The sequence below is a fragment of the Erinaceus europaeus genome, chromosome 10 (genome assembly GCF_950295315.1).
Source record: "Erinaceus europaeus chromosome 10, mEriEur2.1, whole genome shotgun sequence".
NCBI classification, from domain to species: Eukaryota; Metazoa; Chordata; class Mammalia; order Eulipotyphla; family Erinaceidae; genus Erinaceus; species Erinaceus europaeus.
The window spans coordinates 101,566,369-101,578,989 of NC_080171.1; the positions used below are offsets into that span (position 1 = coordinate 101,566,369).

The 12,621-nt window shown below is 45.7% G+C and overlaps 1 long non-coding RNA gene across 1 annotated transcript in view; it reads right to left on the minus strand.

The window, feature by feature from the left end:
- Positions 1-12,621, minus strand: part of LOC132540925 (uncharacterized) — a 578,575-nt gene that overhangs the window by 7,919 nt on the left and 558,035 nt on the right. The window lies entirely within an intron of this gene.

A 12,621-nucleotide genomic window follows, 5' to 3' on the forward strand; every position in this document is an offset into this window, starting at 1 on the left:
CCTGGCTCCCAACCGTGCCTTTTTTTTTTTTTTTAAAGCAGTGCACTACTCAGCTCAGGCTTATGGTGGTGTGGGGGATTGAACCTGGGACTTCAGGGCCTCAGGCATGAGAGTCTCTGCATAACCACTACACTATCTCCCCTGCCCAGCGCTGCCTTTTTAAACTTGTGAGTTTTTTTTTCAGATTTACTCTCAGTGACTTTCAGCTGGACAGTATTATTCTTTTCACCAGATTATCACTCAGTTTCTGTGCCTACATGCTGCCCCCTTTTCATGACTATTCCCCCCCTTTTTTGTTCCTTTTTGACAGAGGGCTAGAGAGAGACAAGAAAAAACACCTGTAGCACTTCCACTGCTAATGAAGCCTCCCCCCTGCAGGTTGAGACTGGGGACTTAAAACTGGCTCCTTTTGTGTGTTAATGTCTGTGCTTTACCTGCTGAACCACCACCTAGCCCCTATAATGCAGCATTACTAATTTTTTAAATACTTACCTATTTTCCCTTTTGTTGCCCTTGTTTTGTTGTTGTAGTTATTATTGATGTTGTCGTTGTTGGGTGGGACAGAGAGAAATGGAGAGAGGGGGAAGACAGAGAGGCAGAGAGAAAGACAGACACCTGCAGACCTGCTTCACCGCCTATGAAGTAGTGACTCCCCTGCAGGTGGGGAGTCGGGGACTTGAACTGGGATCCTTACGCTGGTCCTTGCTTTGCGCCACCTGCGCTTATCCCACTGTGCTACCGCCTGACCCCCAGCATTACATTTTTTTTTATTTATTTATTTTGGATAGAGACAGAAGTTGAGGGAAGGGGGAGCGGCTTGGCGGGTATTGCGCCTAGTTGAATGCAAATATTAACAATATGCAGGGACCTGTGTTGTTAAAATTCGGAGGCTCTTGCCGGCCGGGTTGGCTTCGCGGGCGGGTAACAGAGATGCGGAGACAACGGCTGGGCAGGGCAGCTGTATTTCTTTATTCACCAAACAGAACTCTGCTGTCTCTTTGCGGCGGCACAAACACCCTCTCTTACTCTCGAACTCTCGAACTCCGGAACTCTCTGAAACTCTGGTACTCTCTCTTACTCTGGAACTCAGGAACTTTCCAACTCTGGAACTCTGGAACTCAGGAACTCTCGCACTCTCGAACTCAGGAACCCAGGAACTCTGTCACTGGGGAACTCAGGAACTCTGGCTAACTCTGGCACTCTCGAACTCAGGAACCCTCTCCCTTACTCTCGAACTCAGACACTCTCGAACTCATGAACCCTCTCCCTTACTTTCGAACTCAGGAACCGTCTCTTACTCTGGAACTCTGAAACTCTCGAACTCAGGAACTCAGGAACTCTGTCTAACTCAGGAACTCAGGAACTCTGGCTAACTCTGGCACTCTCGAACTCAGGAACCCTCTCCCTTACTCTCGAACTCAGACACTCTCGAACTCATGAACTCAGGAACCCTCCCTCAGGGTTCCTTGGGGCGGGGCCAAGCAGGCCCGCGAAATTAATTGGACTGATCCAATTCTCTTGGTTTGGGGAGGGCTAGAACAAACCAATGTAACGCATACGACAGACCTGGGTTCAAGCCCTTTGTCTCCAAATGCAGAGGGAAAGCTTTGTGAGTGGTGAAGCAGTGTTATAGGTGTCTATCTGTCTTTCTCCCTCTCTATCACCCCCTTCCCTCTTGATTTCTGTCAGTCTCTATCCAATAAATAAATAAAAGCGAGAGAGAAGGGAGAATAGAGAGGCAGAGGCCTACAGCACTATTTCGCCACTCATGAAGCTTCCTCGTTGACTGTGGGGGCCGGGGGCTTAAACCCAGTTCCTTTTGCACTGTAATGTGTGAGCTCAACCTGATGTGCCACCGCCAGGCTCCAGAATCTATTATTTTTAAAATATTTATTACATATGAAAAAAGATAAGCCAGAACACTGATCTGGTACATGTGGTATTGGGGATCAAACCAGGAAGCTTGGCAGCCATTCCTTTCCTTTGTCTTTCTTTTAGCTAGAGAGGGAAAGAAAGAGGAGAGACATTTGCAGCATTACTCCACTATTCATGAAGCTTCCCTCTTGCAGGTGGGAAGTGGGGGCTTGAACCTGGGTCTTTGCACATGATGACATGCACACTACTAGCTGAACCACCACCCAGTCCTGAGAGGTAGTGTTTCCTTTGAGACAGAAGCTAGAACATCACTCCAGCACATGCAGTACTGGGGATTGAACTGGCATCTTTTTTTTTTTTTCCTTTGACAGGACAGAATAATTGAGAGGGGTGGGGAAGATAGGGAGAGAGAGACACCTGCAGCCCTGCTTCACCACTTGTAAAGATTACCCCTGCAGGTGGGCACCAGGGGCTTGAACCCAGGTCCTTGTGCATGGTAATGTGTGTGCTTACCCAGGTGTGCCACCACCTGGCCCCAACAAATATATATATATATAAAACTTTTTTGGATAGAGATAGGGAAAAAGAGAGATACCTGCAGCCCTGCTTCACTGCTTATGAAATTTCCCTTCAGAAGGTGGGAGCCGGGGGCTTGAACCCAGGTCCTTGTACATGATAACGTGCAATCAACCAGGGGCACCACCACACATCCAATCTTTTTTTTTCTTTTAAAAATATTTTATTGGGTGGGGGTAGATAGCATAATGGTTATGCAAACAAACTGTCATGCCTAAAACTCTGAAGTCTCAGGTTCAATCCCCCCGTACCACCATAAGCCAAAGCTGACCAGTGCTCTGGTTAAAAAAATAAATAAAATTACCACCTGCAGAGGAGTCCCTTCACAGGCGGTGAAGCAGGTCTGCAGGTGTCTGTCTTTCTCTCCCCCCTTTGTCGTCCCCTCCTCTCTCCATTTCTCTCTGTCCTATCTAACAACAATGACATCAGTAACAATAATAGCTACAACAATAAACCAACAAGGGCAACAATAGGAAATAAATAAATATTAAAAAAAAACTCAAGGGGCTGGGTGGTGGCACACCTGGTTAAGTGCACATGTTACAGTGTGCAAGGACGGGTTCAAGCTCCCAGTCCCCACCTGCAGGGGGAAAGCTTCACAAGTGGTGAAGCAGGGCTGCAGGTGTCTCTGTCTTCCCTCTCAATTTCTGACTGTCTCTATCCAATCAATAAATACAGATAATATAATAAAGATTTTAAAACTTAAAAATATTTTTTTAAAACACTTATGTTTGTTTTTGATAGATACAGAAATCGAGGGGTGGGTAGAGAGGAAGAGGGGACATTCGCAGCACCGCTTCACTTGTGGAGCTCCTCTGCTGCAGGTGGCGAACAGGGGCTTGAGCCTGGGTCCTTGTATATGATAGTGTGTGCACTTAACTGAGTACACCACCACCTGGTCCATTAAATTTTTTTTAAAAGAGAGGTGAAGGTAGCATAATGGTTATGCAAAACTCTTGCCTGAGCCTCCAAAGTCCCAGGTTCAACCCCTGCACCACCATAAACCAGAGCAGAGTTGTGCTGTGGTTAAAAGAAAAAGAAAAGTATAATCTTAGTTCACTTCCCAGCACCACATGTAGACTGATGGTCTGGTTCTCTTTCCACTCTTTCTTGCATGCTAATAAATATTTGCCGCCAGGCTTATAGCTGGGGCTCAGTGCAGGCACTACAAACCCACTGCTCACAGCAGCCATTTTTCCCCTTTTTTAAAATTTTATTTGATAAGACAGAAATTGAGGGGGGGGAGGTAGGGAGAGAGATAAGACACCTGCAGTACTTGGTTCACTGCTCGTGTAACTTATTCCCCAAAACATTCAGTGCACAGGGGTAATAGGGCCTCAAAACCTGGTTTCTTGCACACGGTAATATGTGCACTTAACCAGGTGTGCCACCTCCTGGATAAGTAAAAATTTCAAATAAAGACAATTATTGAGGCAGCTGGGAAGTAGCTTAGCAGGTAGAGCTTGCAATATGTGAGGCCTTGGGTTTATTCTTGGCATTACATGGAAGCAGCATTGGTAACACTAGGGGGCGCTCCATGGATGGTGGAGCAGCAGTATTGAGTGTTCCCCTCTCTTAGGACATACTATTAAAAAGTTGGATCATAGGGGTCGGGCGGTGGCACAGTGGGTTAAGCGCATGTGGCGCAAAGCCCAGGGACCGGTGAAAGGATCCCGGTTCGAGCCCCCGGCTCCCCACCTGCAGGGGAGTCGCTTCACAGGCGGTGAAGCAGGTCTGCAGGTGTCTATCTTTCTCTCCCCCTCTCTGTCTTCCCCTCCTCTCGTCATTTCTCTCTGTCCTATCCAACAACAAATTGCGTCAACAAGGGCAATAATAATAACCACAACGAAGCTACAACAAGGGCAACAAAAGGGGGGAAAAATGGCCTCCAGGAGCGGTGGATTCATGGTGCAGGCACTGAGCCCAGCAATAACCCTGGAGGAGGAAAAAAAAAAAAAAGTTGGATCAGAAGTGAGGGAGACAGCATCATGGTTAAGCAAAGACATTTTCATGCCTTATGCTCTGAGGTCCTAGGTTCAATCCTCAGGACCACCATAAGCCAAAGCTGAGCAGTATTCTGGAAGGAAAAAAAAAAGTTGGGTGGTTTGGGAAGTGGCTCAGTGGATAAAGCATTGGACTCTCAAGATTGAGGTCCTGAGTTCAATCCCCGGCGGCACATAGACCAAAGTGATGTTGGTTCTTTCTCTCCTATCTTTCTCATTAATAAATAAATCTTAAAAAAAAAAAAGTTGGGGGCCGACGGTAGCTCAGTGGGTTAAGCGCATGTGGTGCAAAGTGCAAGGACGAGCGTAAGGATCCTGGTTGCAGCAAGTGGGGAGGCAGGGGCTTGAACTGGGATCCTTATGCTGGTCCTCCCCGCCCCTCCCCTCCCCTCTCCTCTCCCTTCCCTTCCTCTCCCCTCCCCTCCCCTTTCTTCCCTTTGCACCTGTGCTTAACCCACTGCGCTACTGCCCGACTCCCAATACTGTATTATTAACTATAGTCATCACACTATATATTATATCTCTAGGACCTATTTATGTATGTGCCTTTTGGCCCTTTTTATTTATTTATTTATTTTTTAAATTTATATTTATTTTCCCTTTTGTTGCCCTTGTTTTATTGTTGTAGTTATTATTGTTGTTATTGATGTTGTTGTTGTTGGATAGGACAGAGAGAAATGGAGAGAGGAGGGGAAGACAGAGAGGGGGAGAGAAAGACACCTGCAGACCTGCTTCACCGCCTGTGAAGTGACCCCTGCAGGTGGGGAGCCAGGGCCTCAAACTGGGATCCTTAAGCCTGTCCTTGTGCTTTGCGCCACGTGTGCTTAACCAGCCCTTTTTATTAAAAAAAAAAAAAATTATTTATTTTCCCTTTTGTTGCCCTTGTTTTTTATTGTTGTTGTAGTTATTGTTGTTGTCGTCGTTGTTGGATAGGACAGAGAGAAATGGAGAGAGGAGGGGAAGACGGGGAGAGAGAAAGACAGACACCTGCAGACCTGCTTCACTGCTTGTGAAGCAACTACCCTGCAGGTGGGGAGCCGGGGGCTCGAACCAGGATCCTTCTGCGGGTCCTCGTGCTTTGCGCCATGTGCACTTAACCCGCTGCCCTATAGTCCAACTCCCCCTTTTGGCCCTTTTTACCCGTCTCCTCCACTGGCATTTAACTCAGTTTTTCCTAAGTGTGTAGGTGGTGGAGTATCTTTCAGTGGAAGAAAACTGCAAACTGGGACTGGGAAACAGTATAATGGTCAGCAAAAGACTTTCACACTTTCACACGCAGTGCTTTGGCCTTTCTCTCTGTATCTCTCGCATCAAAAATACAAAAATATATAAAAGAGAGAGAGAGAGAGAAAGAGAACAACTGCAAGCTGAGCTGGATTTCTGGAGACCGTGGAGGAGAGCAGTGAACTCGGGTCCAACCCCAGGTGAATGTGGAGTGCTTCCTCCCTTCATTCAGTTCAGAGCAGGGCGACTACTCCCCATGGACATGCACAGAACCAGCAATTCAACCTGGGTGTGTGGCAGAAGCAAACATCCTGGGGGAAGAAGCCTTCACTCTGGTTTTCAAATAGCTTATATAAATAGATAAAAACAAGCAAAAAACAGTGAACAGGGTGGGGAATATAGCATGATGGTTTTGCAAAAAAAAAACAAAAGATAACATATCATGCCTGAGGGTCCAAAGTCTCAGGTTCAGTCTCCTGCCACCACTTTAAGCCAGAGCTAAGCAGTGCTATAGTTAACAAAACATAAACAGGAAGGGAGGGGGCGACGTGGAAGAGGAGCAGGTGGTGGTGCACTTGGTTAAGTGCCCCTGGTCCCCACCACAGGGGAAAAGCTACACAAGCAATGAAGCAGTGCTGTAGGTGTCTATTGATCCCTCTGCACACACACCCCCCCCAGTTTCTTTCTGTTCTAGCAAATAAAATAAATAATGTTTTAAAAAAACACAGTGAGGGGGAGTCTTGCAGTAGCACAGCAGGTTAAGCGCACATGGTGCAAAGCACAAGGACCAGTGTTAAGTATCCTGGTTCCAGCCCCCGGCTCCCCACCTGCAGGGGAGTCACTTCACAGACGGTGAAGCAGGTCTGCAGGTGTCTATCTTTCTCTCCCCCTCTCTGTCTTCCCCTCCTCTCTCCATTTCTCTGTCCTATCCAACAATGACATCAATAACAACAATAATAACTACAACAATAAAACAAGGGCAACAAAAAGGAATAAATAGTTTTTTATAATTTTTATTTTTTTTATTGTTTTTTATTGTTGTTATAGTTATTATTGTTATTTATGTCATTGTTAGATAGGACAGAGAGAAATGGAGAGAGGAGGAGAAGACAGAGAGTGGGAGAGAAAGACATCTGCAGACCTGATTCACCGCCTATGAAGCTACTCCCCTGTAGTTAGGGAACCGGGGGCTCAAATCGGGATCCTTGAGCCAGTCCTCACACTTTGCGCCACATGCGCTTAACCCGCTGTGTTACCGTCTGACTCCCATAAATATTTTTTTAAAATACAGTGAGGAACGGGTTGATAACATAATGATTATGCAAAGAGACTTTCATGCTGGAGGCTCCAGTGTCCCAGGTTCAGTCCCCAGCACCACCATAAACCAGAGCGAAGCAGTGCTCTGGTAAAAAAAATATATATATATATATATAGATATATATGGCAAAATATAAACAAAAATGGCCAGGTGCAAAAGGAAAGAAAACCATGACCGAGAACCAGGAGAAGACAGGGAATAAACAAAAAGCCCACCCTTGTATCAGAATACTCAAGCACTGACTATACATTGTTTTTATTATTTTAAAGACATGAGGAGTTGGGGGGTAGCGCAGCAGGTTAAGCTCACCTGGCGCAAAGCGCAAGGACTGGCGTAAGGATCCCAGTTTGAGACCTGTCTCCCCATCTGCAGAAGAGTCGCTTCACAGGCAGTGAAGCAGGTCTGCAAGTGTCTCTCTTTCTCTCCCCCTCTGTCCCCTCCTCTCTCCATTTCTCTCTGTCCTATCCAACAATAACATCATCATCAACAACAATAATAACTACAATAATAAAACAAGGGCAACAAAGAGAATAAATAAATATTTTTTAAAAAGACATGAAAGAGGGGCCAGGTGGTGGTGCACCTGGTTGAGTACATATGTTACAACGTTCAAGGAAGGACCCAGGTTTGAGACCCCAGTCCCCACATGAAGGGGGAAAGCTTTGCAGATGGTGAAGCAGGGCTGCAGCTGTCTTGTCTCCTTCTCTACCTCCCCCTACCATCTTAATTTCTGGCTGTCTCTATCCAATATATAAAAAGAAAAAGAAAGACAAACTGGGAAAGGATTTGTGTGCCTGAGGCACCCCATTTTCATCCTCAGCACCACAACAGAGTGCTGCTCTGGCTTCTCTCTCATGTGAATCTCTCCTATGTGATCATTAAGTTGTATTTTATTTATTTTTGCCACGACTCAGTGTCTGCACAACGCCACCTCTCCTGGTGGCCGTATGTTTTCCTTTTAGGCTGAGAGGTAAAGTGAGCTAGAGGAAGACAGAGAAGGGGAGACCCCGCAGGAACCCTCCTCTCCACCTAGAGTGAAGCGCCACCCTACCCCCATGCAGGCAATCCCACACGGAAACCTGGGGCTCCAATCTGCATATTCATACATGGTAACTTGTGTACTCTAGTGGGTGAGCCATCCACAAAATCCCTAAAATAAATCTTAAAAATTTACATTTGCAGTTGGGCTGAGAAGATAGCATAGTAATGTAAATAACTTTTATGCCTGAGGCTCTGAACTCTCAGGTTCAATCCCCAGCACCATGATAAATCAAGAGCCAAGCGGTCTTCTGACAAAAGCACACACATACGCACGCACGCACGCACGCACGCACGCACGCAGCAGTCCTGGAGATAGCACAGTGCCGGGAAGTGGTACAGTGGATAAAGTGTTGGATTCTGAACTATGAGACCCTGAATTTCATGCCGTGCTCCACATATGCCAGAAGCTTTGATTTTCTCTTTGCTCCTCTTCCTCCTCCTTCCTCCTCTTCTCTGTATCTCATAAAATCAGTAAATCTTCTAAAAAATTAGGGGAAAAAAAGGGGAGGTAGGGGTAGCATAATGGTTATGCAAAGAGACGTTCATGCCTGAGACTCTGAGGTCCCAAGTTGAATTCTAGCGCCATCATAAACCAGAGCTGAGCAGCGCTTTAGAGTCTCTGTCTTTCTCCTTAAAACTAAAATAAGTGAATAAATAAATAAATTGGAAGTAGGTGGTGGCGCACCTAGTTGTGTACACATGTTGCAATGTGTAAGGACTCAGGTTCAAGCCCCTGGTCCCCACCTCCATGGGGAAAGCTTCACGAATGGTGAAACAGTGCAGCAGGTGTATCTCTCCCTCTCAAGTTCTCTGTCTCTACCCAGTCAATAAAATTAAAATAAATGAAAAAGTAGAAAAAAATTTCATGCTTGAGGCTCTGAGGTCCCAGGTTTAATTCCTAGTACCACAATAAGCCAGAGCTGAGTGGTGCTCTGGTCTTTTTCTCTTTTTCTTTAATTAAAAATAAAATTTGAAAAAAATAAATAAATAAAATTTGGTGTGTTGCACCAAAGTAAAAGACTCTGGGGTGGGTGGTGGGGGGGAGAGTTCAGATCCTGGAACAGGATGGCAGAGGACCTGGTTGGGATTGTATTGCTATGTGGAAAACTGGGAAATGTTACGCATGTACAAACTATTGTATTTACTGTCAACTATAAAACCTTAATCCCCCAATAAAGAAATAAAAAAATAATGAAAATAAACAAAATGTTACTTTTTTTTTTTTTTTTTTGCAGGCAAAGTCTGGGATATGGCACAATGGATAAAGTATTGGACTCTCAAGCACAAGGTCCTGAGTTTGATTCCTGCCATCACATGTGCCAGAATGATTCTCTGCTTCTCTCCTCTTCCCTTCCGGTCCCTTCCCTTCTTTTCCCTTCCCTTCCCTTCCGTCCCCTTACCCTTACCCCTTTCCTTCCCTTCCCTTCCCTTCTTTCCCTTCCCTTCCCTTCCCTTCCCTTCCCTTCTCTCTCTCTCTCTCTCTATCTATCTATATATTTATATTTATATGTATGTTAATTTGCAAGGGCTGGCTTAAGGATCACGGTTTGAGCCCCCAACACCCCACCAGCAGGGGAGTCACTTCACAGGCGGTGAAGCAGGTCTGCAGGTGTGTATCTTTCTCTCCCCCTCTCTGTCTTCCCCTCTCTTGATTTCTCTCTGTCCTATCCAACAACAACAACAGCGATAACAATAATAATAACAACAATGATAAACAACAAGGGCAACAAAAATAGCCTCTAGGAGCAGTGGATTCGTAGTGCAGGCACCAAGCCTCAGCGATAACCCTGGAGGCAATAAATAAATAAATAAGAATAAAAAACTGCTGTGCAGATGTCCCCTCAGGCTAGTGCCAGTTCCCTTGAGAGTTAATACGATATTCTTGGAAGTGCCCTTCCCAACCAATACTGTCCCGGCTCATCACTCCCGGTTTTTGCCCTATAAAGCCCTTCTTCCACCCCTCTCTCTCTTGCTTGTTTTTCACTTCGGTAATTAGAGGCAGGGAAGGTGCTGCGGGAGGCGGCCATTTTTGCTAGTTCCACGTGGCCCGAACCACTGCGCTCTCTCTCACCCAACTCTGAGGTGCCCGCGCAAATAAAGAATTGTGTTCCCTCTCTGCTCTGGATCTCCCCTCTCTCTCTCCTTTGCCTCGCAGCAGGACAAGAAACATTTAGGGCAGGGTTAGATAGCATAATGGTAATGCAAACAGACTCTCATGCCTGAGGCTCCAAAGTCCCAGGTTCAATCCCCTGCACCACCATAAGCCGGAGCTGAGCAGTGCTCTGGTTAAAAAAAAAAAAAAAAAAAAATCAACCCAGCTGGCAGCCCGGGAGGTGGCACAGTAGAACTTTGTACTTCTATGGTAGAAATTTGAACTTCTAAGCATAAGGTTCTAGGTTTAATCCTCAGCATCACATAGACCAGAGTATTATTATAGTCTCCCTCTCTTTTAATTTTTATTAATTTATTAATCTATTATTCTATAGAGACAGAGAGAAATTGAGAGGGGGGAGATAGAGATATGAAGCTTTCCCCCCTGCAGGTGGGGACCAGGGGTTTGAACCTGGGTCCTTGTGCACTGTAATTGAGTATTTTTTTAAAAAATATATATATTTTTTAGTAAGAGATATAGAGAAACACAAAGAGAAATACCAGAGCACTAGTCAGCTCTGGCTTAGGGTGGTTTTGGGGATTGAACCTGAGACCTTGGAGCCTTCGTCATGAAAGACTTTTGCATAACCATTATGCTGTCTCCTTGGACCAATGTGAGAGTTTAACCAGGTGCAATACTGCCTGGTGCTTTTTTTTTTTTTTGATGTATTTATTCCCTTTTGTTGCCCTTGTTGTTTCATTGTTGTAGTTATTATTGATGTTGTTGTTGTTGGATATGACAGAGAGAAATGGAGGGAGCAGGGAAAGGCAGAGAGGGGGAAGAAAGATAGACACCTGCAGACCTGCTTCACCGCCTGTGAAGAGACTCCCCTGCAGGTGGGGAGCTGGGGGCTTGAACCGGGATCCTTATGCTGGTCCTTGAGTGAACCAGGATCCTTATGCTGGTCCTTGAGTTTTGCGCCACCTGCACTTAACCCGCTGTGCTACCGCCCGGCTCCCGGTGCTTTTCTTTTTAAAAATATTTTAAAATGTTTTATTATCTTTATCTATTTGATAGAGCCAGCCAGAAATTGAGAGGAGGAGAGAGAGAGGGAGAGATCTACCTGCAACATTGCTTCACTACTTGTGAAGCTTTCCCTCTGGCAGGTGGGGACTAGGGGCTTGAGCCTGGTTCCTGGAGTATTGTAACGTGTGCTCAAACCAGGTTCACCAACACTCAGATCTCTCTTGCTCGCTCCGTCCCTTCCTCTCATGAAATAGGCAAAATAAAATTAGTCCAACTAAAAAGTACAATAGCTGAGAAACTAGAATGAAACCCCAGCCCCAAAAGGACTAGGGTGTTTCATAAGGTCCTGGGATAGAGGAGGTGACCTGGGATTGATATATCAGCTAAAACTTGATCTTCAGGGCTCTGCCACCAGTGAGCGCTCTAAAAATAAATTTGGGGGCCAGGCGGTGGCGCACTTTGTTAAGCACACATATTACAGTGCACCAAGACCCAGGTTCAAGCCCCTGGTCTCCATGTGAAGGGGGGAGGCTTCATGAGTGGTGAAGCAGGGCTGCAGATGTCTCTCTCCCTCTCTATCTCCCCTCTCCTCTCAACTTCTGTCTCTATCCAATAATAAATTAATAAAAAATATTTTTAAAGAGATAAATTTGGAGGATGAAGAGACAGCATCAGGGACTCACACTCACACCCCATTTATGCTGACTTTGCCTTTTTGTGATGATAAAGAATAGTTAAGGCTGACTATAGATTTTGTTCTAGAAGCAAGTTCCAGAGAATTATGATGCAAGAGCCAGGAAGATCTGAATCCCTATCCCCCCCTTGTGCCCTAAACCCATCTGGTTTCCAGCCCTCCTCTAGCTCCACCAGTAGACACACTGACTCTCCTTACAAGGCCAAAGAGCCTGGTCTAGAGTTATTTATTTATTTATTTTAGTATTTATTTATTCCCCTTTGTTGCCCTTATTGTTTTATTGTAGTAGTTATTATTGTTGTTACTGATGATCTTCAGTTTTTTTTTTTAAAGATTTCATTTATTTATGAGACAGATAGGAGAGAGAAAGAACCAGGCATCACTCTGGCACATGTGCTGCTGGGGATCAAACTTGGGACCCCATGCTCAAGAGTCCAGAGCTTTATCACTGCGCCACCTCCCAGACCATGATCTTCAGTTTTAACTCTGGCCTCCATTGAATGATCTAAGGGCACCTGAGAGAGCATTTTCCCTTTCTGCCAGAGTTGGGGAGACTAGTGTTTTTTTTGGCCCCAGGCCCATGTTTGGTTTTGAGAACTCAGCAGGTAGGTTTAACGCTGATCAGACACAAAAACTGGGGCAGAGGTGAGGAGGAGGGATGGAAGCACCAGGTGACAGGGAGAGGCTGGCTGCTCAGCCCTGTGGTGGGTGTCCACTAGGCCCAGGTGAATGCTCTGCTTTCACTGGCATGGAGCAACCCCACACCATGTCT